Below are 23,358 nucleotides of genomic sequence, written 5' to 3'. Positions count from 1 at the left end.
CCAGAGGAGATGAAATGCTGTTTTTATTTCACGTTAAAATGAGGTGTAAGCTCTTGTCTTGGGAGGCCAGGGAAGGTGACAGGCAGCATCTCTCCTTGAATGCCAGAGGTGTGGCATCTCCTAAGACCTTGAGTTTGACTATAAAGATTGTTTCCCAAACTGTGGGATGGGACTGTACCTGTTCGGTCACCTTGTCCATCTTTTCCCCATCAAATGAGTGACCTATAAATCAGCTCTGACTGGAGGCGATCTAGTTTTGGCTTGAATGCTCTCTAGTAATGGAAAACTCGCCACTGTCCATTATATTTTTCAAAGCTTCCAAGCATAAGATTAATTCTTATATTGGTCCAAAATAGACCTCCCTACCATTTTAGAAAAATGATATTTTTTCTATTTCTGTTGTTTTTCCTTTTTCCCTTGATCCCTCTCTCCTTTCCTCCTTTTCTTCCTTTTCTAGCTTCTTATCAGTTCTCCCTAAAAATGTCTAATATCATAATAACCTCTTAAAATTACACAAAGGCTTGGAGCTTTCATTGTGCTCTTCAAACAGCCTTGCAGAGTTGGATGAGTGAGTAGTTTCCTTTTGATTCTTTGCCAGTGCTGTTTCTCCTGGAATGGCCTATCCCCCAAGACAAGGGTGGCCTCTCTGACCCACACCCCTTTCTGCCTCTTTCACTGCCATATCTCCAGCACCCAAAAAGTGCCCGGTACACATTGGGTTCTAGTCAACAGTTCTTGAATGAATGAATGCATGCGTGAGTGACTAAATGATGCCTGGAAGGTGTGACCTTCTGTGTGATCCTGTGCCCCTGTCCATGCTCGGTTGTATGACAGGCACCTCTCCACTAAGCAGTGAGGACCACACAGGTGCCAAGTGGAAATGGGGACAAAAAGGGACATTCACATGCTCTTCTGTGGCTGCACTCATGTTGGGGATGCTCAGGAGCTGTGAGAAGGCTGGGCTTTTGCTGTGGAGACCAATCAAGGGACAAGTCATTAGGTGCACAGACAAGAGCAGAGGTGAGAAGCAGAGAGTGAGTTGAGAGCTTACCCAGCCTGGCTCCCAGCGGTGCCTGTGGCTCAGCCACATCCTCATGCAGGGCTTCGGGAGATGACCCATGTCCTTATCCAAATCCCTCTTTATTGCTGAAGTCAACTCAAAATAATTTCCTTTACTTGCAATCAAGCATATCCATCTAAAGAAAGGTAGACATAAAGATGTCTGTTTCTTGGTCTTCAAAGGGAGGCTGGGGAGGGTAGGAAATTCTCCCGAGGCCATGCGAAAAGGAATGACGGAGTCGGGACTGAGTGTTCACCCAGTGTCCCCTGATTGAGCTGTTCTGTGCAGTCACTGAAGCTCGTCCCTGTCCCCTGCTGGAGCTCATCCCCAGCACTGCCTCTCGCTTTTAACAAAAGAAAGAGTCACTCCTGGAGCAGCCAGATGTAACTGAGCAGTGGGAACCCAAACCAAGAGGAATTCACTCTCCATAAATTATGCTTTAATAGATGTCAATTATTAATTCCTAAATAAATATTTGTTAATATTCAAAAGAGTTTGCCTACTAAGAAAAACTCAGGCTACACAGAATAATTAGTGCTTCTCACTGTGCAATGGTTGTGGCCCATAATGATTTTTTTTTTCCCTTTCTTCATCTTTATTTTTCCCGAAGTGTGAATGCCTGGCTGTGTCAGGTTTCCTGGGGAGGGTTCGGCTGGCCATGTGTGCTTAGGAGAACGCAAAGGGCTGATGCTTCCAGGGAAGCTTGCATACAGGCCGGTGGATCTTTCTCTGTAGAACGGGATTCTGTGAAAAACTGGACTTGCCTCATATCTAAGGAGAGGAATTGGAGATCCAGCCAAGACTGGGAAAATTTAACAATGAGTTTGCCAATAGCCTCATAACATATGACCAGTATTGAGCACCATGCTACAGCTGGGTTAGCAGGCAAGGGTGGGGGTGGATAAGGAACAGAATAGATGAGTCTCCAGGGTTCAAGGTGTGTGCAGACTAGTAGGGCAGAGCTTCATGGTAAATTCTTAGCACAAGGGAGAGGGATAGCAGTCCACAAGAATGGGGTCAAAAAAAAAAAAAAAAAAAAACGCCAGGGGAGCTTGGAGAAGCCAGAAATGTATCCTATTGAGGGCAAGGGAAGGAATCGATTTATGAAGGAAGGAGAACTTGAGACAGTCCACCCAAAATGGATAGGCTTTTGATGGGCAAAGACTGGCTTAGCATTTGAGTTTGAAAGGGCATTCAGGCATTTTCTCTCGTATTTAAGATACATTTACTGTATTTGGAGCAACTGATAGGTGCCAAGTCCTGGTCTAGGTACTAGAAATATAAAGAAACATCAAACTACATCTGTGACACATATAATGACAACTCATGATATCAGATGTAATATAAAAATAGTTGCAATACAGGGAATTATGAATCCAAGAGAATGACTACCTATACTAAGGGGGAGAGAGAAGGCTTCAAGAGGTGGGAACTCTTGATCTAGATCCCCAAGGATACATTCACTCAATTCTTCATTTACAGAAAATATTTACTAAATGCCTACACATGTCAGGCACTCACTGCATGTTAAGATAGAGCAGTGAATGAAACAAACTAAGCCTTTTTATATCCTAAGAGTTCAACAAATTAAAGAGGAAGGGCATTCCTACCAGATGCTCAAGGAAGGGGATTGTCAGGAGGTGAGACTGGAGAAGTCAAAGCCACATTTGGAAGGACCTTGCAAGCTAGGCTAAACACAGAACTGTCTCTGGAGGCGATCAATGCAAAACCAAGGAAGGTTGTTATAGCAGAATTTGAAGACGGTGACCTTGAAGGCTCTGTGGAAGCAGACTGGAGGAAGATGAAGCTGGAGGCAAAGAGGCTCCTCAGGAGGTAATTGCAATAGCCCAAGATACCCCTGACGAGGGCTTGAAGCCGGCACAGGTGGTAGGGCTGGAGAAAGGATGCGTTTGAATTGGAAGAGTGGTTCTGTGTATATGTAAGTGCATGTGCCCAAGCTCTTTGAGAATCTAATCAAGGCTTCTTGCCCCAGAAAAATTCTCATACTCACCTACATGTATTATTTTGCAAACAACTTCAAGGGGCATGAATTCCAGATTAAGAAGTGCTGAGTTATGGAAACAGTGAGGGTGCATGGGGACCAAGGAGGTGAACACATAAAATAGGAGGTTGCCACAATGATTTGGGTGTGGAACTGTCAGGACCTGCCTTCTTGAGCCCTTCCTCTGACTGCCTAGTACCCCATGCCTTTGGTGGGGCTGGGCCCACGGGATCCCGCAGCTACCCTGCAGATGTCCGTGTCCCTTATTCCCACCTGCCATTCAGACATCCACCTGAGCCACGGGCCAAGGGGGAAAGTTCCTTCCTGCCTTTTCCATTCTGAGGGAGAGTTCAAGGATTTCCCCAGTGACACTAACACCTCAGGGTCCAGACCCAAGAACACCTCCTCACAGATTCCAGAGGGCTGGACTGGGAAGGCTGGAAGACATCAACAAACCTCATTCCCTCACTGCACAGTGGGGAAAGTTAAGGATCAGAGAGGGGGAGGAGTTTTTCCAAGGCCACACGGAACAGGTGGCCAAGCTGGAACTAGAACCCCCGCCTGCTAATATCTCTCATCCTCTGCCCCTCATAGGAGGCACTGGTTCCCTTCTTCGTGCTCTGGGAGTACAGCATGTGTCTTGCTAATGGCACCGATCATGCCCGGTCCCTGTACCAAAATCACCGGACACAAGCTCTGTGAGTATGTCCACACCCAATGCAGGAACTCCAGGAGGGCGGGATGTAGACCTGAGGGAGGAGGCGCTTTGGTTGTCCCTGAACACTCACTAGTTTGTTCTGATGTCTCACCGTCCCACACCAGGGAAACAGCAGCCCTTACGGTTAACCCACAGAGCCCTGAGATTCCCCAGCAGTAGAATAATGGTAATGATACCTAATTCCCAAGGGTGTCCTGTGTATTGAAGGGAAAGAGTATGTAAATGGACTCCCACTGCATACACTCAGGAAGTGCTCCTTCCTGCCTTTCTTCTTGGGACTTCTTCCCACACTCAAACTGAACGGGGCTGTGGGAAGAGCTGGGGATGCGGAAGGCTGAGTTTCTGGTCAGAGAAGAAGGCAGAAGCTGAGTTTTGCCTTTGTTGTGGCCTAGAGCTACATAATTTTTCCGTATATTGTATTTCCTCATAAACTGGCACAGATACCTTTGACTCAGAACCAAAGTCAAAAAAGGGCAATAAGCAGGAGAAGACGGTGCTGGGATGCCCTTGGCATAAACCATATCTCTGCTGGCTTGGGTGGGCGATCTCCAGGTGCCTGACCCCGGCCCCTTCTGAGGGATCTTTCAGGTTCATGGGTGGCCATGCATGCTGTTGGGAAGGAACAAGAATAGGGGCCAGTGAGAGAAGGTAAGGGCCAGAGAGGCAGGATCTGGACCCAAATCAAAGGGAGTTAGTTGTACCATCCTGTTGTCCCGGGTAATCCCAATTCCTTTGATTCTGGAGCACAGACAGGAAGAAAGAGGGCTTGGAGAGACAGTCCTGGGGGCAGATTCTGGCTCATCCCTTAATAGCTGTGTGAATTTGGGAGGGTTATTTAGAGTCCTTAAGCATCCGTTTCCCCAGTGTCTCCATCCATTGGATAGGGATAATAATAGGAGCCACCTCAGTGCTGAGTCGTAGATTGAGTGAGATAAAGCATGGGAAGCAGCTGGCACAGAGCCCGTATTACCTAATGGTCAAAAAATCTACCAAGACACAAACAAGAGCAAGAGGGCAGTGCTGGCCCTCCTGGAACCAGCTGCTGTTGTCTCTGCCCCAACAGCTGCCTGAGTCCTTCTACGGCCCTCTTTTTTTTTCTTTTTCTTTTTCTTTTTCTTTTTCTTTTTCTTTTTCCTTTTTCTTTTTCTTTTCTTTTTCTTTTTTCTTTTTTGCTAAACTTTTTAAGAAAGGAAAACACACATACAGAAAAATATGCAACTCATAAGTTGTAACTGGATGAATTTTCTCAAAATGTACACTCACCCATGAAACCGGTCCCCAGATCAAGAAAGAGCCCCTCGTGTGCCTTTTGAGTCAATACCTAGTCCCCTTTGACTAGGGTAACTGCTTTCTGACTTCTCACACTGTGGATGAATAAGGTTTGTGCTTGAATTTTATAAAAATGGAATCATACAATACATACATTTTTGTGTTTGGCTTCTTTCAATCAGCAATGTGTTGGGTATAGTTGTATTTTCCTTGCATGCCCTTTTCTATTATATGAACAAACCAGAGCTTACTTGTCCATTCTATGGTCGGTGGGCTTTTGCACAGTGTCCAGTAGCTGATTATTATGAGCAGACCATCCTTATACATGACCTTTGATGGGCAAGTGTATGCATTTCTGTTACACATTAGGTTGAATCAAATCAAGTTGCCATTTTTGTAGGTCAAAAACAATAAAAAGTTGGCAACTTCATGTGGTTCAATCTGCTACTTTTGAGTAGAAATGTTGGGTCATAAGACGTTATGTTCAACTTTAGTAGATACTGCCAAACAGTTTTCTAAAGTGGTTGTGCCACAGCTTATATTCCCACCACTACTGTGTAAGTTTCCAATTTCCACAGCCTTTTAAACAAAGGCTACCCAGATCCTTCGGCTGAGTCTTAGCTACTGACATCTTCTGTTCCTGTGGGCCCTTTCATATCACCAATTTACAGTATGCTATGTGTTTACTTTCCCCTTGGGAAGGTCTTTCTGACAGTTCTAACCCTAATTGAGCCACGTTTTAGTATGTGAAGAATGTGGCTCGGTAAGATGGGGGGCAGAAGGAATCAAACCAAGAGGACAAGGAGCAAAGGCCATCCCCCCTTTCAATGATAAACTTGGAGAGCCTGAGTTTGATGGGTATTAAGGGCATTTTCTTACACCCCAACAATTTTTAATCTGTCCCCAGACAGGAAATGGGAAATAAGAGGACAGGAGGTAAAGCTCTTCCTTCTTGTCCAGATCCAAAGAAGCTAGATATTTTCAGAGCATTTGGGTTGATAGTTGGGGCCCATTCACCAAACGGAGGCAGAATGGATGGCTCTCTTCTCCCTGAGCTGACGTCCCTCGGCCTGGCAGGCAGGGCCAATATATCTATTAGCCATAGTAGGCTCAGTTCCCAGGACCCATAATACCTTTAGGGACTCATGAAAACATTTTAAATTCTTTTAAAATCAGAAAAAAAATGAACTTTTGGGTAGAAGAAATTGTTTTATTCTATTATATTAATATATTATTATTATATTAATATTCTTTATGTCAACAAACTCATAAATATAATTTTGTTTTTAATTTTTAAAAATTTTTTGTAATGGAGGAAGGAACCCTTGAAGGCAAAAGTGCCCAGGGCTTATGGAAGTTATAATAAGGCCCAGCAGCCTGAATCAGAGAACCAGCTAAAAGGTGCAAGATGGATATCCAGATTCATGGTGCTGTGTTTAGTTCCCCTTGGGAATGACTGATAGTTCTAGCCCGGTTTCAGTCATGCCCCCGGTTTAAGGAAGAGAGAAGCACGTCCACATTTGAGCCAAACACTAAAAGGGGTACACTGGGAAATTTTTTCATTGCACTTTATGGCCAAGAGTAAGGTAGAGTCTAATGGTCCTTTAGACCTGCCTTCTGGGTTGAGGTGAAATCTGAATCTTTAGACACCGTGGACACAACTCCCAAGAGGCACATGGGTGGGGAGCTCTGGCAAGGACAGAATCATGTCCTCTGGCTCCCAAAAGGATCCCAACATGGGCATCCAGCCGGTCTTGATGGCTGCTTTAGTTCCTATTTGTTCCTTCTTTTTTCTTCCTCTCCACAGCATACACATACCCAGAGACTAATTTAAGGGCTGGAGTCTGAGGCATCCAGATATAATTCCTTCCAAACATGTCTTTGTTGAGCTGGCCTTCAAGGAAATATCGAATGATGAATAGCTGTTTGCTGACTGGAGGAATTTGGAAAGGACAAGTTATTTAAAACTCCAGGAAGAACAACCAGGTTGGGAATATGTCTTGTATTATATGGGGAGGTTTAAAAAAGTCATTTTGCAAAATACTAATTATTAAAATAGGTCCAGCATGGACCTGATCTACTTTCTTTTTTTTTTTTTTTTAAGTTTATTTATTTATTTTGAGAGACGGGGGAGGGGGGTGGGCAGGGGCAGAGGAAGAGGGAGAGACAGAATCCCAAGAATGCTCTGCACTGTCAGCGAGGAGCCTGATGAGGGGCTGGATTCCACAGACCTTGAGAACATGACCTGAGCTGAAATCAAGAGTCAGACGCTCAACTGACTGAGCCACCCAAGCACCCCCTGATCTATTTTATTTCTATATTTTTATCCGAGTCAAAGAAGAAAGGAGACAGAGAAACCAATTCAGGAGAGTGAAAAGAAGAGAGCAGAAGGGTGGATGCAGTCAGGAACTCAGCGTTCTCCTTGCATCTCTGCCACAAATTTGCCGTGTGTGATCCAGGAAAAATCACCCAGCCTCTCAGAACTTTGGCTCCTACATCTGCGAAAAGAGGTGACTAGATAACCCTGAAGGTCTTCTCCAGCTTTCAAATATTAGCCCATAGTAGGTGTTCCCTCAGTAATTATGAAGCAGCGAGAGAGTGAGCGGTTGTGGACCAATGTCACACATTTGGATGAAAGCCGGAAATGGAGAGGGTAAGTGCATTAACAATAAGAACGATGCCGAGAAGCTGAGCCCATCTGTAGACAGCATTTGTATTGCCATAAAAATAGCATAACAAGATTATATTGAAATACCCCACTATTTAACTTAATAATTTAAATGTTTGCCTAATGAGGTGGACTTGATTGGATTAGGGCATTCACAATTAATTTTGATAGATCATTTTACACATTGGAGGTGCATTCTTCTGAACCAGGAGGTGGAACGGAAGTGCAAAATGTTTACGTTCAAACGAGCATGTGATTTTGCAGGAAACATTAATCCCAGATCATGCACACTAAGTCAATTTCAGAAATGGCTTCTCGGTGTATTATTAGAAATTGCTCTTCAAATATAAAAAGCTTGTAATAGAGTTCTGTCCATTTTTCCTTTGGCTGATGGAAGTTGTTTTATAAATATGCCTATGATATGATGTTTTCTTCATCCAAGCCTTTTGGTACTAATTGCAACTTTTTAAACAGTGTAAGTAGTGGCTGTCATGAACACTTTGAATCCTATTACAAATACTTTCTGAACAATTTCACATTTCAGGGTGCGTTCTTTCTTCAAATATTTTTAACTATGTTTTTCCCCATTTTTTTTTTCCTGAAAAGCACTCTAATTGGAAATGGTGGACCCCTCCCCACCTTTTTGGTTAAGGGAATGATTTTATTATGTCATAGGAGGAGGTGTCCATTCCCTGTCTCTACCCCTTCAAACATCAAAGAGCCAGGAGTGGCCACATATGCCCTTGAAGGCAGGAATGAGCAAAGGCAAATGGCTTCTGGAAAGGCGGATTGGAATCAGGCCATCAATTCTGTCCCAGAGTTCCAGGAAAACACGTTCCTCAGCACCATAGCTATCAGTTAAGAGCTGCAGCTCTGTTTTTTATCAGAAAGTTATCTGACAGAAGGTGTCCATGGGCAAGATGCTTCTTGGAGAATTCTCTGTGTCTCAGGATCCTCCTCTGAAAAATAGAGATAAATTGCCCATACCTCAAATCAGTGAAGGTTGGAGGTCCGAGATGTGACAACTTTTTGTGAGAGAGCGTGCAGTGGTGGTGGCACTGCCTTGGGACCACCTGACTAAGCATCGAATGTGAATGCTCGTATTAGCTGTCCATTTCTGGGACTTAAATGCATTGTTTGGTAAATGGGGACAGTGACCCCTCATTGAGAGTGCGAGCAGAATTAAATGCCACATCCCGGAAGCATGAGAGCAACTCAGTGAATACAGTTTCCCTCTCCTTCTCTGGGAGAAAAGCAGTTTCAAGTTCAAGGCACCATCACAGTTTTTGTTTCCTGATGTGCTCCCCGGACGACCATGGCATTTAGCACACAGGGGCTCTGGGCTTCCTGATCTTGGTGGACAGATGAGGTTCACGCTGTATAGTCTCCAGGCTCCAAGCCACCTTTGTTGGCAGAAGCACTTGAATCTGCTTTTCCCCTCTGAGGTCCATGTTCTATAATGGTATTTTATCAGACTCATCTTTTGTGAGGTTTCAGTGACCTTCGTAATAAAATCCAAATGCTTTGCATGGCATTCAGGGACCTTAAAACCTGCTCTCTGCTTGCCCTTCTGGCTTTCTTTCCCTTTCTGATTATGCCATGCCCTTTATTCACCCACAAACTACTTCCCTCTGCTCACTGTATTCTGAACACACCAACTTTCTCCAACCCCAGTCCCTTTGCTTATGCTGTCTGCTCCTTTACCCCAGGATGCTCTTTCCTTTATTCTTCAACTGAAGATGATCTCCTATTTCAGGTCTAGCTAAAATATCACCTCCTCCCTTGTGTCTTCTAGGATTCCATGGCTGAATCAGGTCCACTTCAGATTTGTCATTTGTCCTTGGTGTATTATTCTGTGGACACTAAGATATGACAGGATCCCTCAGAAAACTGCCGCGCCTCCTCATCTCTGTGGCCCCAGGATATTGAGAAACCAAGCTGAATATAAAATCCTTAAAATCCTCCCAGCAGCCTGTTGAAGTAGGTACTATTACTGATTCATTTTGCCACACAAAGACATCAGGTCTCAGAGATGCTACGTAACTTGTCTAGAGTCACACAGCTAGTGAGTCATAGAACAGAGATTTGGACCTACAGACTTCCACTCAACGTCTGTGCTCTTTCCACTCCTCTGTTCTGTAAGCCTCACCACAACTTCCTTTAATCTTCCGAACAACTCAATGGGCAGGGAAGGCATCATCATGGCTTCTCTACAGATGAGGAGACCAAGGCTTGAACGAGGACAGTCCCTTCCCCAGCCTATGTGACTAGACATTGGTGGAGCTGATGAGAGAGTTCCCAGCTTTGGATTCTGGATGTGAGCCTCTGCACAGCCACAGGCTGCCTGCCCCCAGTTGGTGACCGGCCGGTGTCTCACCTGCCGGAGGGGACAACCTTAATAAAGGAGGGGGGCCCCGGGCTGTTGCAACACTTGAGGAATTCGTGTGCCTCTCAGGCCCCGTCTGAGCCCCTCACCACAGAGGTGAGGAGTGACAAGGGACATCTTGGCTCCCAAGGGATTCCAGTCACGCGAACTCCTCCAATTAAGGCTGGAACGATGTCATCTCCTGAAATAGCATTTTAATGAGTGATGGCTCTGGGATAAATTGTCATCTCGTGATCTCTCGTTAGAGAGCTTAATTAGACCCATCATAAAACATATTGATCGATGGCACGGAGCAGGTCCACAGGACATCCACCACCCGCTGGAACATTCCTGCCCACTGCTTGGTGGAGCCAGTGTGGGACCTGTCCCAGGCCCTGACAGCTGCTGGGGCACAGTTTCTTTTTGAGCACTTGGGCACCATTTGCCAGGTTCTTTCTTCCCTCCCTTCTTTCCTTTTACAAATATTTATTTAGCACCAACTGTATACCAGGCACTGTCCTGCCCTCTTATGCTTTAACCCATTTTGTCTTCACAAAAAGCTGTTCTTTCCTTATTTTGCAAATGGTGAAACCAAGGCTTGGAACCCCGAGCTCTACTCGGTGCGGCCCCAGCCTACTGAGTTCTCTTTCTAGCAATTTCTGGTGGAGTGGCTCACATAAGAAGAACAAAAGGGGAAATTGAAGGAAAAAAATGGTCTTTATTAAACTCCTAATGCGTGCCTGCCACTCTACGAGGCACATTATTTTATAATCATGTCCCCTTTAACCTTTATATCCATCCCACAAGGTGAGAGAATTTTCATCGTTTTATAGTTGAGGAAACTGAGTCTCAGATATGTTACTTGCTCAGAGTCACTCAGCCAGTGACTCTCAGTGCTGGGACTGGAACACAGCTTTGAGGGATTACCAGTCCAGACAGACGATCGTTCAAATCCCAGCCCTGTCGTGTATCAGCTGTATAATTTGGGGCACATTACCCAAGCCTTCTGAATATCATACTGGATGTAATAACTGGACCCCTCTCAGAGTTATTGTGAGGATTAAATGAAATACTGCCTGTAAAGCATTTAGATAGTCTCTGACCCATGGAAAGTTTTCAGTAAAAATTAGTTTTCAATGAATACCCCAACTGTTTTCTCTTGGAAAGAAACTACCTGTTTCTTCATCCATAAAATGGGGGTAGAACCCCTGTCCTAAAACAATTCATAGGGAATGCTTTATACAAGATAAAGTAGCCCAACTGCCCTTATGTTTTATAATGCTTATTTATTCATTTTGAGAGAGAGAGAGAGAGAGATTGAGGGAGGGAGAGAGAGAAAATGGAAAGGACAAAGAGAGAAGGAGACAGAGTATTCCAAGCAGATTCCTCACTGTCAGCACAAAGTCCTATGTGGGGCTCAAACCCATGAACCGTGAGATCATGACCTGAACCAAAGTCAGCCGCTGAGCCACCCAGGCACCCCCAACTGCCCTTGTTGATCACTTTTCTTTATATTTGTGTGTTGGCAAAAAGCTTGAAGTGACCACCTACTTGATGGGCTTCCGGAGAGAGTAGGAAATGCTCTTGGGAAAATTTTATCTTAAGTATTATTATTATTATTAAAATAAGACATTAGCACAAAATGGTGGCAGGAGTGGGAGGTGGATGGATCAGATGAGACGACCTGGGGAGGTTTAATAAGATCAGAGTATTGAAACTTCAAGGGAATATGGGAGCTACCGTGGCAGCTCAGAAAGTCTCAGCAATGTGGCATGCGTGCCTGGATGCAATGGCCCGGGCTCAGCAGGGTGTGTGTGCCTTTGTGGCATGTCTGTCGTTGCATACCTGCAGTGAGTGTGTGTGTGTGTGTGTGTGTGTGTGTGTGTGTACCCGCATGATGGGCCTGGTGCACATGGGGTTATAGAACTTTTCATCAGAAAGGAGTCTGTGTGTGTATGCGTGTGTATGTTTAGGTGTGGACATCTCTGTGTGTGTTTTGAGTCCTGTTTCCATGAGAGGGTGACTTCCTTCACCTGTGTGCACTTGGAGATTTTTTTTCCCTTTTTTTTTATTCCAGTAAATGTAGCTTGAAAGCTGAGGATAGCACAGCTTTTCCCCAAACACAGATCACATCACAATTTTTCTTTCAGAGAAAAATGCTACAAAATAACCTGCAGATGGTGAGTCTCCCTCTTTTTTTTCCTCTCTTTCTGTCTTGCTCTTTCTCTGTGGCTTTCTGTCTGTGTCTCTGTCTCTGTGTTGGTATCTCTGCCTCTATCTCTAAGGCCCTATTTATAGCTTAAAATGCTCTCATATTTTCACACTTAGCATATGAAATGTCCCCATGTTACATAAAATAACACACATTTGAGTCTGTAATTAGATCAGTGTCTCATCCCACGTTTCACCTAGGAAAACCCTGGACATTGTTCCTTGCCCCTGCCCCTACCCACAAGCATCGCCGGGCCTGAGGATCCTGCCCTAACCCTTTTCTGGGGTCTGTTTTCCCAACTCCTGATGACAACCCTTCCATCTGCCTCCTCCCTGCTCCCTTGCTGACCCTCTCTGCTGCCTCTGACAGGGGCTCAGTGTTCCAGGGGCAGCTTGAATCATCAGAGACCTCCTCTCCCCAGAGCCAGAAAAATTGTCCCGTTCCTTGTCCTCGGAGTCTCTGAGCACAGTCACAAAATTCAGTCCCCCAAACTGCCCCAATGCAAACACTGCCCAGAGGAAAGGAAAGCTCCGACCGACTCTTTTTCGTGAAATAAGGAGAAGCTTTTTTTTTTTTTTTTTAAAGGAGGAAGAAGCCGAGATTCATCTCTAACCAATCTGGACATGTGTTCGGGAATATTGTTGAGAACAATTAGGGATGTATGAGTGAGGGGTTTATTTCTCACTTGCTTGTCAGGTCAGAAGACAATCTGTTTATTTTCCTGCTACAATTTGATTCAATAAATTGAAAGGATGTGCGCCGGGGAAGAGGGTATGAACAGGATGTGTGCTATCAATTTGTCAAATAAATAATCGAGCTTGGAAACAACAGATTTTATTAATTAGACAGGATGGTGTATTATTACCATTAAAGTGTTATATTGCATTGATTTTTATATTTTACTCGGCTACTAATTACTGTAAAAGATTTCGGGAATGAAGCAAAATAAAATCATGCAGCATTATACATAATGTAAAGATAGCGTGAATTAATTTGTCCGCTGCTCCCCGCCTGCCTGCCGCGGGAGTGGAAGAGGCCAGAAGTGGCCTCCCCTGCGGGGGACCCGCACCCCCTGCCCTGCCTTGACTGGGGGTAGGCGGGTGGGGGGACAACTGGGAGGACTGGGGTTCCAGACCAGGCTCAGCCATGCCCTAGCTTTGCCCCCTTTGGCGGATCACCTCTTCCGGAAGCCCGAGTTTTCTCTTTTGTAAATGCAAGCCCCTCTTTGCCTGCCTCCCGGAGGGGTAGTAAAGATGTAACGAATTCCCAAGAGTAAAAGCGCTTGGGAGAGCCAGTCTGACTTAGAAGAGGAGGCAGACAGGAGGGGGCGGCTCGGGCCAGGCCCCCTCTGCGGGAGACGGGCCCCTGCCGCTGGGCTTGGCAGCGCAGGAGAGGCCATCGCAGCCACTCCCCTCCGGGGACAGTGCTCCAGAACCGAGGCTCACCAGCCCGGGGCCACAGCACCGCTGAGCAGAGCCCGTCACCGGAAAGGCCACGGAGGCCGCCCGCAGGACAGCGGGCGCTCCTCGCGCCGGAGGCCCCAAGGGTGCTGCTCAGCGGGTGGAAGCGCGGGCTCCGGGCACGCGCGCGGAGCAGGGTTCGAATCCTGCCCGGCCACGGTCGCGCGCTGTGGCCACAGCCAGACCCCTTAACCTCTCTGAACGGCTGTTTCTCCTTCACTTAAAAAACAAAACAACAAAGCTATTCGCTCAGGAAGTAAATTCCCACGCCAGGCACTCGTTCTGGGTAAGGAGCCAGTGGGCAGGGCCCTCCCCAGGGGGCCAGGGTCCCCAGGGCGCCCCAGGACCGCGCAGCCTACGGGGGCCACGAGTCCCAGGGAGCCCTTTCAGGTCCCAGTCCCGCGCTACCTCCCAGGTCCTCGCAGACTCGGTTCGGCCGAAGCCGACGGCCCGGGGCGGCCCCCACGCCCCACCCCGGGGCGCGTTTCTCTCGGCGCCGCGGCCCAAGCCCAGCCGCGTTTTTCTCCGGGTTGGGTCTCCGCGCCCTGCCCGGCGACGACCGAGATTTCTCACGACCCACTGCCACCTACTGTCCGCATCGGGGAACTGCACGGCCGGGCCCGGCCGGCCTCGGAAGCGGCCATGGGGTGGGCCGACAGACCAGCTCAGGTCCCAATGCCTGGAACCCTGTTCCCGGGGAGTATTGCGTGGCGGTTGTGTGGGAGCAACTCAGCCAGGCCACCCGAAGCCCTGGTCCTCTGGCGTGCGCCCTTATGGGGGTGACTGGGGCCCTGCCCTTACAGAGACTGGAGTAACAGGCAAGCCCCTTGCTCCCCATCCCAGACTTGACTATGGCTCCCTTTAGAGCTCTGAAAATCCTGCTTCTGGGCCTAAAGGGCCCTCTCTGGCCGCCCAAACTGGACTGGACGTGGGTCTTCCAAAAATGGCTGCTGTCTCCGTTCTAGCTTCCTAAGGGTTAGAACTTCACTGTCCTGGAGGTCTGACCTCCTTCTGAGTCAGGCATGCTCTCAGCCTTTTCTATACGCTCTGGATCCCTTTATGTCACCCTCTCTTAGAGCATGAATCCTGAGCTCTAGTGTGGCCTTACTGGCCGTGTCATCTTAGACAAGTCATTGTACTGTCGTGAACATTGTAGTTGTAAAGTGGGACTAATAAGATGCTGGAAGCCCATCGAAGAGGGCTGCGGTCAAGTCGGACTGTGAAAGCAGCCGAACCCTTGGAGATATGTGTACAGGTTTTTCTTGCGCATTCAAAAGATTGTTCATTGTCCCTGGGCTGATGTTTGTGTCCACCCCCCTCCCCTAACAGGCTCTCCTGTTGAAATTCTAACCCCCGAGGTGACCATATTCAGTGGTGAGACCTTTGGGAGGTCATGGGGGTGGAACCCTCATGAATGGGATTAGTGTCCTCATAAAAGACAGTCTTGCCCCTTTTGCCACTCAAGGTTACAGTGCAGGGAGACTGCCATCAGTGAGGAAGCGGGTCCCCTCATGAATCTACCAGCCGTGTGATCTTGGACTTGCCAGCCTCTAGAGATGTGAAAACTAAAAGTTTGTTGTTTATAAGTCACCTCGCTTTGGGGATTTTGTTATAATAGCAGCCTGAGCGAACTAAGATACGCATTGAATCAAGAGAATATAAACCTACATAGGCAGAGGCCTATGATCTTTTGAAAAGCAGTTGGTGGGTGGCAGGAGATGGGGTGGTCTGGGAGGCACAGGGGGTACTACAGGGGGGAGAATGGGGGAGGTAGGGTATTGAGTCCTCCAATGCTGTCTTTCCTCTCCTATAGAAAACATGTCACAGTTTAAAATAATGCATTTAGATGCTGTATGCATTTGTTCTGTGTCCGACTTTCAGTAGACCGTAAGCTTCATGAGGATCTGGGCTATGTCTGTTCTGTAAACCACTCCACCCCATTGTCTAGCATTGTGGCCGGCACATGGGAGATACTCAATAAATACTTATTGAACGAATAAATGACTACAACCATCCATTTAACCAGAGACCATTAACTATCCCCTGGGCTCTTCCAAAATGATCCATCTTCTTACCCTTACCCACAGAGAGATCATCTCCAGAGCCTTCCTTCCTTTTTGGGTTCTGGGTCATCCTTATCTTAAACTCAGGCACCCCGCAGAGTTCCCTTCTTCCTTTTTTAACAAACATCTATACAAAAAATGCAGAGGAAGGTTGATGGCTATTTGATTTCTCTTTGGTTCTGCCTTTTGGTATGATAAACTACTTTTACCTCAGTTTACTCCTCTGATGCACACACAATCGGGTAGAATTGACTATTGTTGCCCTTTTCCAGATGAGGCAAATTGGGATGAATTGACTCATCCTATGTGATAGCTAGTGAGTGGCAGAGACATAGCTAAGTTCCAGCTCTCAGGGCTCTAAACCACATGACCCACAGCCCCAAGTGCAGTGCAGTCCCCCCCTTCATGCCCTGGGGCAAACCACGTGAGGATTATTCTCCAAAAAACAACTAAGGAGAAATATGATAAAAGACACATGGGAACACCTGTCCCTCCTGTCCCTCCTGGAGGCATTCACCTCCAGTGGCCATCAGGCACTTGGAGGACATATCAACACAGATATCTCCGTAGGTCCTCACCGCCTTCCCACTCTCTGACCTTGGGCAATTTGTCTAAGGTTTCTGAGCCACATGTGCCTCATCTGTAAAATGGGAATAATGATAGTGACTGCATCACAAGGTTTCTGCGTGGTTTAAATAACCCAGTACATGTAAAATGCTTAGAGCAGTGCCTCATTAAATATTTGCTGAACGAATAAAGAGCCGAATGAAGTCAAAGAGAAGAGGAAGGCTAATAAAGGGAGAAAGATGTGAAGAAGTGAAGGCAGAGTGAGAAAGATAACCTTTTTTCTTAATGTTTGTTTTTATCTTAAGGTAAGAACCGTATGATGAGAGCCGAAAATCTAACATGGGGCCCAGCCCTCCCACTCTCAATGCTGTGTTACCTCGAGCAATTCAGGCAACCTCTCTGGGCCTCCATTTTAGCATCTGTAAGACAGCAGCATTGAACAAGATCATCCGGGATGTTTTCTCTGTGTTTTCTCTGACACTGAGTGTACAAAGTCCACCAGTTTGAAGCGTGATGTTGACTCTCCCTAACATCTGAGAAAGGCGAGGTGGGGGAGGGGAAAAACCAAATGTGCATTTCCCTATGGGACCCCGTTTACCGGTGACACCAGAAAAAAGCTTTGCACTTGAATGCTGCTCTCATCTCCCACTGATGTTCAGTCTGTCTCCAGCTCTGCCTTTTCATGGCAGCGGGACTTTGAGCCAGATGCTCAGCATCTCTCAGGCCCCCTTTCCTCATCAGTAGGATGGGACTAAGTGAAATGATAGAGGCAAAATGCTTAGCACTGTGATGGGCACAGTAAATGCCCACTACATTGTGACTGGTGTGCGTTATTAAAGTGTGTGTAATATCACAGCCCTTAACAAAACCTTCTCCGAGGCCAAATGGCAATGAGTTTCCCATTAGCTGGTATTTTGGCCACTTTCTCCAGGAGTCATTCATTGAAAATCCACTATGTATTAGAATTTGAACCAGGTATAGGGTAGAAAAATGCATGGGCCATGAGCTCTGATGCCAAGTTTCAAAGGATTTCATGCATTTTTTCAGGTCCTAATAGATTCCTGGTACTGTGCTATATTCTCCTCTTTAACCTTCCTAACAACCTACAGGAGGTTAGTTTGTTTTATGTGTATTTATTTACTTATTTTTGAGAAAGAGAGACAGCACAAGCAGGGGAGGGGCAGAGAGAGAGGGAGCCACAGAATCCGAAGCAGGCTCCAGGCTCTGAGCTGTCAGCACAGAGGCCAACACGAGGCTCGAACTCACCAACCGTGAGATTATGACCTGAGCCGAATTCGGAAGCCTAACCCACGGAGCCACCCAGGCGGCCCAACCCTGCAGGACGTTTAGTTGGGGCCACGGGAATGAGTGAACTAGAAGAAGCTGCAGGTGGTGGCCGGAAGGAATGGGGAGTGATGGGGAATTCACAGGGCTCAGCCTGGACCACACCAGCTCCTTCCCCTCTTTACACCTCCATCAGCCAGTGGTCATGGAGTTTCCAGTATGCAAGCAAGGTGGAGACTCTCAGCAGCCCTCCAGGGTGGAAATAAATATGAGGACCTCCAGTAATTTCTTTCAGCCCTCTCTTCTGGCCTCCTGTCCCTTCCTTTCCAGTACTTTCTTCAGGAAAGGCTGGGGCATAAGTGATCTGTACCTGAGCATGCATTGAATATCCGTGGCCCCTACCGTCTTCCAGGGCAAGTCTTGCTTTTGCAGCTTAATCTCTCATATCTTTTGGAACCAAACACCAAACCTCCACATTCCTACCTGTTAGAATCCAGGGGCCTTAACCCAGCACACGAGTGCCTTCACGGCCTGCCTGCCGCTCCCATTTCCACTCCAGGCAGCTTCCGTGCAATTGCCCTTGCCTAATTCCAGCCCGAAGTCCCTGGACCACTTGTACACACCCACACTCCCCACCTCAGTGAGTCTACTAACACTGCTCCCTCTGCTGGAATATACTTCACACACCCAAATACTGCTTCTCCTTTAGGGCCGAGTTCGGAGATCACCTCCTCCAAGAAGGCCTCCTTAATCTCACGGCTGGAAATAATATTTCTCTCGGACAAAAAATGAGAGCCACACTTCACAAACTTTATTTTGAATGCAATGTCTTCATGTGAACCAGCCCAGAGATTTTGTCATTTATTTATTTTTTTAATTTTTAAAAAATTTTAAAAAAAATTTTTTTTTCAACGTTTATTTATTTTTGGGACAGAGAGAGACAGAGCATGAACGGGGGAGGGGCAGAGAGAGAGGGAGACACAGAATCGGAAACAGGCTCCAGGCTCTGAGCCATCAGCCCAGAGCCTGACGCGGGGCTCGAACTCACGGACCGCGAGATCGTGACCTGGCAGAAGTCGGATGCTTAACTGACTGCGCCACCCAGGCGCCCCAATTTTTAAAAATTTTAAATCCAAGTTAGTTAACATATAGTGTAGTTATAATTTCAGAAATAGAATCTAGTGATTTGTCACTTACCTATAATACCAGTGCTCCTCCCAACAAGTGTCCTCCTTAATGCCCCTCACCCATCTAGCCCATCCCCCTACCCAATACCCTTGCAACAACCCTCAGTTTGTTCTCTGTATTTAAGAGTCTTTTATGGTTTGTCTCCCTCTCTGTTTTTATCTTCCTTTTGTTTCCCTTCCCCTATGTGCATCTGTTTTGTTTCTTAAATTCGACATGTGAGTGAAATCATACGGTATTTGTCTTTCTCTGACATTTCGCTTAGGATAATACCCTCTAGTTCCATCCACGTTGTTGTAAATGGCAAGATTTCATTATTTTTGATTGCTGAGTAATATTCCATTACACACACACACACCCCCACACATACACACCACATCTTCTTTATCCATTCATCTGTCAATGGACATTTGTCAGCCCAGAGATTTTGTAAAAATGTGAACTCAGATATAATAGGTCTTAAGTGAATCCTGAGACTCTAAATTCCTAAGACACTCACCCGTGAAGCTGATGCTTCTGGTCTGTAAATTGATTGAGTAGCAAGTGATCTCCAACCCTGGCTGTGTACCAGAATCACTTAGCAAGTTATTAAAACTCCAGATCCCGGGGCCAGATGTGGTCCAGGTTTTATGGGGCCTGAGCTCGTTCTGTATGGAGGGACCTTTTTAAAGAAACATAACATTATAGAGGCATCGGGGTGGCTCAATTGGTTGAGCATCCAACTCTTGGTTTCGTTCCAAGTCATGATCTCACGGTTTGTGAGATTGAGCCCTGCATCAGGCTCTGTGCTGACAGCATGGAGCCTGCTTGGGATTCTCTCTCTCCCTCTGTCTCTGCCCTTCTCCTGCCTGGGCTCTCTCTCCCTAAATAAATAAACTTTTAGAAAAGTAAAAAAACAAAAAAATTATAAACAAGAAATGCACCTCGCCAGGTGCTGGAATGGTGTGCAAGTGAAGGTTCCTAAAGTATAAGCTTCATTAGCTTCTAGGTAAATCCATTTTTACCTGGGTCCACACATCAGCAATCCTAGGAGGACGTAATATATGTGTGCTTTGTTTTGTTTTGTTTTCAGAATTTTTCCAGGTGAGCCTTAGTAGCCCATCCCTGGACTCACCCCCCATCTCTGGGAACCACTGTCAAGAATTTCTTGATCTTTTCCTGCCTCTCTGCTCACCTCTCTCTACCTCTTCCGTCACTAAACGCCCCCATGTCAGGCACTGGGCCAGACCCCTCCATGATGGAGAGGCTCCTAAGTCAGGAAGCCCGTGGTCTACTGGAAAACCGGTCACAAAAAGAACGTTGTGTCAACTGTCCAAATGCTGTGGGGACAAGAGGAGGGAACAAAACTCTGCCTGGACAGGAGGACAAGACCGGGGGTCTTCAAGAGGGGCTGCTATTCAGCTGGGTCTTGTAAATGACTGGGGCTTTTCCAAGTAGAGGGAACAGCCTGGACAAAGGTGGGGATGCCCGAAAGAACACTGTCTCTTCAAGAGCCAGCCAAGAGAACCCACACGTGGCGAAAGAGTGGGGGCTAAGGTTGGGGTTGTGAGAGATGGGTCTGGAGGGTGGCCAGGGCCTCAGGAGTTTGGGCTCCTGCGGAATGGTGTGGTAGACACAGAGGGTGTTTGAGAAGGGGCTAGCAGAATCCAGTCTGTGTTTTGCACATGCATGCAAAACATGCATGTGTTTCTTCCAACTGCTAACTATAATTAGTTCTTTCTATGGCTTATCCCACTATTATATCCAGAGATCTTTCTTTCTTTCTTTCTTTCTTTCCTTCTTTCTTTCTTTCTTTCCTTTTAATCTTCAATTCTTTACTATTTCTTTTAAAGTAATCGCTATAGGTCAGATAGTGTGCTAAGCATTTTAACCTAATTCAATCATTCTACTAACTTTGGAAGGCATGTAAAAAAGGATGTCAGTTCTCCAAATAAACTGAGGATCAGAACCTTTGAGGGACTTGCCCAAGGTCACAGAGATACAAAATAAGAAAAGCCTGGAGACCCAAGGATTAGCACAGTGCCAGGCACACAGCAGAAATTGAAAATATTCCATGAATCAATAGCTGAATGTTGAGATAAAAACCTTCACTTTTTAAGCCAATCTTGGAAAGCATGTTTCAAGGAGTTGAAGGGAGATGGGGACTTCCTGTTTCCCGGAAGTCCCAGGTTCCTTCCCCCTGGGTGTCCAAGGACACATTCCTACTACCCTTTCTAGCAGCCAGGCTCTTTCCTCTTGTTCTCTGCTTCAGTTAAGGAAAAGGTAGAGAGGTGGGGCAGACCGCAGAACTTCATGAAGACAGTTGATTTGGTGATTTTATTTTATTTGTGTGTTTGGGGGTGGGTGGGTTGTAATTAAGTTTCAACCCTATTTCCTTTAATTCAATCCAACTCTTTTATCACAATTAAGACAAATGAGCTACATTTGAAAAACATTTAGGGAGTGTCTAATATTGCCACTGGGAGGCAAGTGATTGAGTGAGAACCCCCAGGATGATATAGGCTTCTGGAAACATAGGATTTGAATCTGATATAGATCCTTGATTTTAGTTCTTCTCCTGGAAATCCATTATAATCCACAATGAAATGTGGCTCCCCCTTCATGTTTCAAACCTCTAACCATTTCCTCCAGTGAGTTCAACCTCATCTGCCTGTTCTCACTGTCAAAAAGTGATGATGGTCATGACATTTCATACAGCACGTGACAGTGCTTACTGTATTTTGGGAGATCCTCACAGCCATGCAAAGAGAAAAGCAGAGTGAGACCATTATGACTCTTCCCTGACAGAAGCTCAGAGAGGCTCAAACACTTGCCTGGGGGCACCTGGGTGGCTCACTCAGTTGAGCACCTGACACTCTTGATTTCAGCTCAGGTCATGATCTCATGGTTCGTGAGATGGGGCCCTGTGTTGGACTCTGTGCTGACAGTGCAGAGCCTGCTTGGGATTCTCTCTCTCCCTCTCTCTCCCTACCTCCCTCTCTCTGTTTCTCTCTCTCAAAATAAATAAATAAACCTAAAAAAAAAAAAAAAAAAGTGACTGGGCCAGACAGCTAGGAAATTGGAGCACTGGGTCCAGAACCCAATTTCTTTTTCTTCTTTTTTTTTTTTAATTTTTTAAATGTTTTATTTATTTTTGAGGCAGAAAGTGACAGAGCATGAGCAGGGAAGGGGCAGAGAGAGAGAGGGAGACACAGAATCTGAAGCAGGCTCCAGGCTTCGAGCTGTCAGCACAGAGCCCCCAACACGGGGCTCGAACTCACAAACTGCGAGATCATGACCTGAGCCGAAGTCGGATGCTTAACCGACTGAGCCACCCAGGTGCCCCACCAGAACCCAATTTCTAATACATGGCAAGGTACGCTTCCAATATGACATTATTGATGAGCCTAGTCAATATTCTTATAACAGAATGTTCCCTGGAGTGGGTCTCTCCTCTGCTTACGTGGATTAGTCTTCTTTTCCCAAATATGCCACAATTTATAGGAAGGACACTTCTCTTATTTTTTTTTACTTCCCATGCATTAATGACTAGTATATGGCCAACACTCTAAGCGCTACTATGTGGAAGGTCTGAGGGATGCAATTATGAATAAAATAGATACCTTCCTGCTCTCCGAGAGTGTATAGTCTAATGGAATAATAATCTTTTATGACTTTTTGAGTTATTACTATGTCCTAAGGCTTGCATTCTCCATTTTTCAGGTGAACATACTGAGATGCAGAGAAGGACAAGTCGCTGTTTGGGTTGGGAAAGCTAGGTTCCCACGGATTCCCCAAAGAAGCCAGCCCCGGACCAAGCTAACATAGCGTGATAGAGCAGAGGTGAACATGGCTTTGGAAGGCAGGCAGAGTCCATCTCAGCTCAACCAATTGTTTGAGTGATCTTAGGAAGGGTATTTACCTATGAATCTCAGTTTCTGCACCTTTAAAATAGGGTAACCACACCACCTCCCAGTCTTGCTCTATGAATCAGTTGACAAAATGAATGTAAGGCCCTCGAGTAAATACCTGACTCACAGCAAGGGCGCACTACGTGGTAGCCGTTGCCACTATGATTGTGACTCAGCGGCCAAGGCCCGGCTGTGCGTTATTTACGTGCGCGATAGTCTGGTTGTGTCTTCTGCCCGAGACGGTTCCTGAGAGCAAAATGCTCGAAGTTCTCCACACCCAGCTGTGCACATGGCCGGGAACCGAGACCACTCACAACAGGGCCTATTTCCGTGACCAGTGGATGCCAATGGCCCCTCGCTGGAAACGTTGACGAGCGCGGCTCAGGACACAGAAGCCGCCAACAGGCTTCCAAACTCTGCCAAGCCCTCCTGCCCACTCGAGCACCAAGGGGAGGGGGTGACTGTGGCATAAACACACGTTTGCTTTCATTTGGCTTAGCTGACTGTGTGTTTTGTTAAACACATTTAGGTTTGGAAAAGATTATTTTTGGTACACTGCTGCGTAATTAGATGAATTTTCATGAGTTTATTCTTGAAATAAACTTTGAAATTGTC

At 46.3% G+C, this 23,358-nt stretch overlaps 3 long non-coding RNA genes across 3 annotated transcripts; all 3 read left to right on the top strand.

Annotated features, from left to right (window-relative positions):
* The first annotated feature begins 1,625 nt into the window (after positions 1–1,625).
* LOC123602587 lies at positions 1,626–7,182 on the top strand. Its single transcript, XR_006714513.1, has 3 exons — positions 1,626–2,893; positions 3,657–3,760; positions 6,857–7,182. It is a non-coding gene; the product is annotated as an uncharacterized LOC123602587 (long non-coding RNA).
* Positions 7,183–7,332: 150 nt separating this feature from the next.
* Positions 7,333–10,706, top strand: LOC123602586. Its single transcript, XR_006714512.1, has 2 exons — positions 7,333–7,702; positions 9,513–10,706. It is a non-coding gene; the product is annotated as an uncharacterized LOC123602586 (long non-coding RNA).
* Positions 10,707–11,508: 802 nt separating this feature from the next.
* Positions 11,509–23,358, top strand: LOC123602585. The gene is made up of 3 exons (XR_006714511.1): positions 11,509–14,040; positions 15,220–15,325; positions 22,556–23,358. It is a non-coding gene; the product is annotated as an uncharacterized LOC123602585 (long non-coding RNA).

Source organism: Leopardus geoffroyi, chromosome D1 (assembly GCF_018350155.1).
Source record: "Leopardus geoffroyi isolate Oge1 chromosome D1, O.geoffroyi_Oge1_pat1.0, whole genome shotgun sequence".
Lineage (NCBI taxonomy): Eukaryota > Metazoa > Chordata > Mammalia > Carnivora > Felidae > Leopardus > Leopardus geoffroyi.
This window is presented reverse-complemented; position numbering and strand designations above follow the sequence as displayed.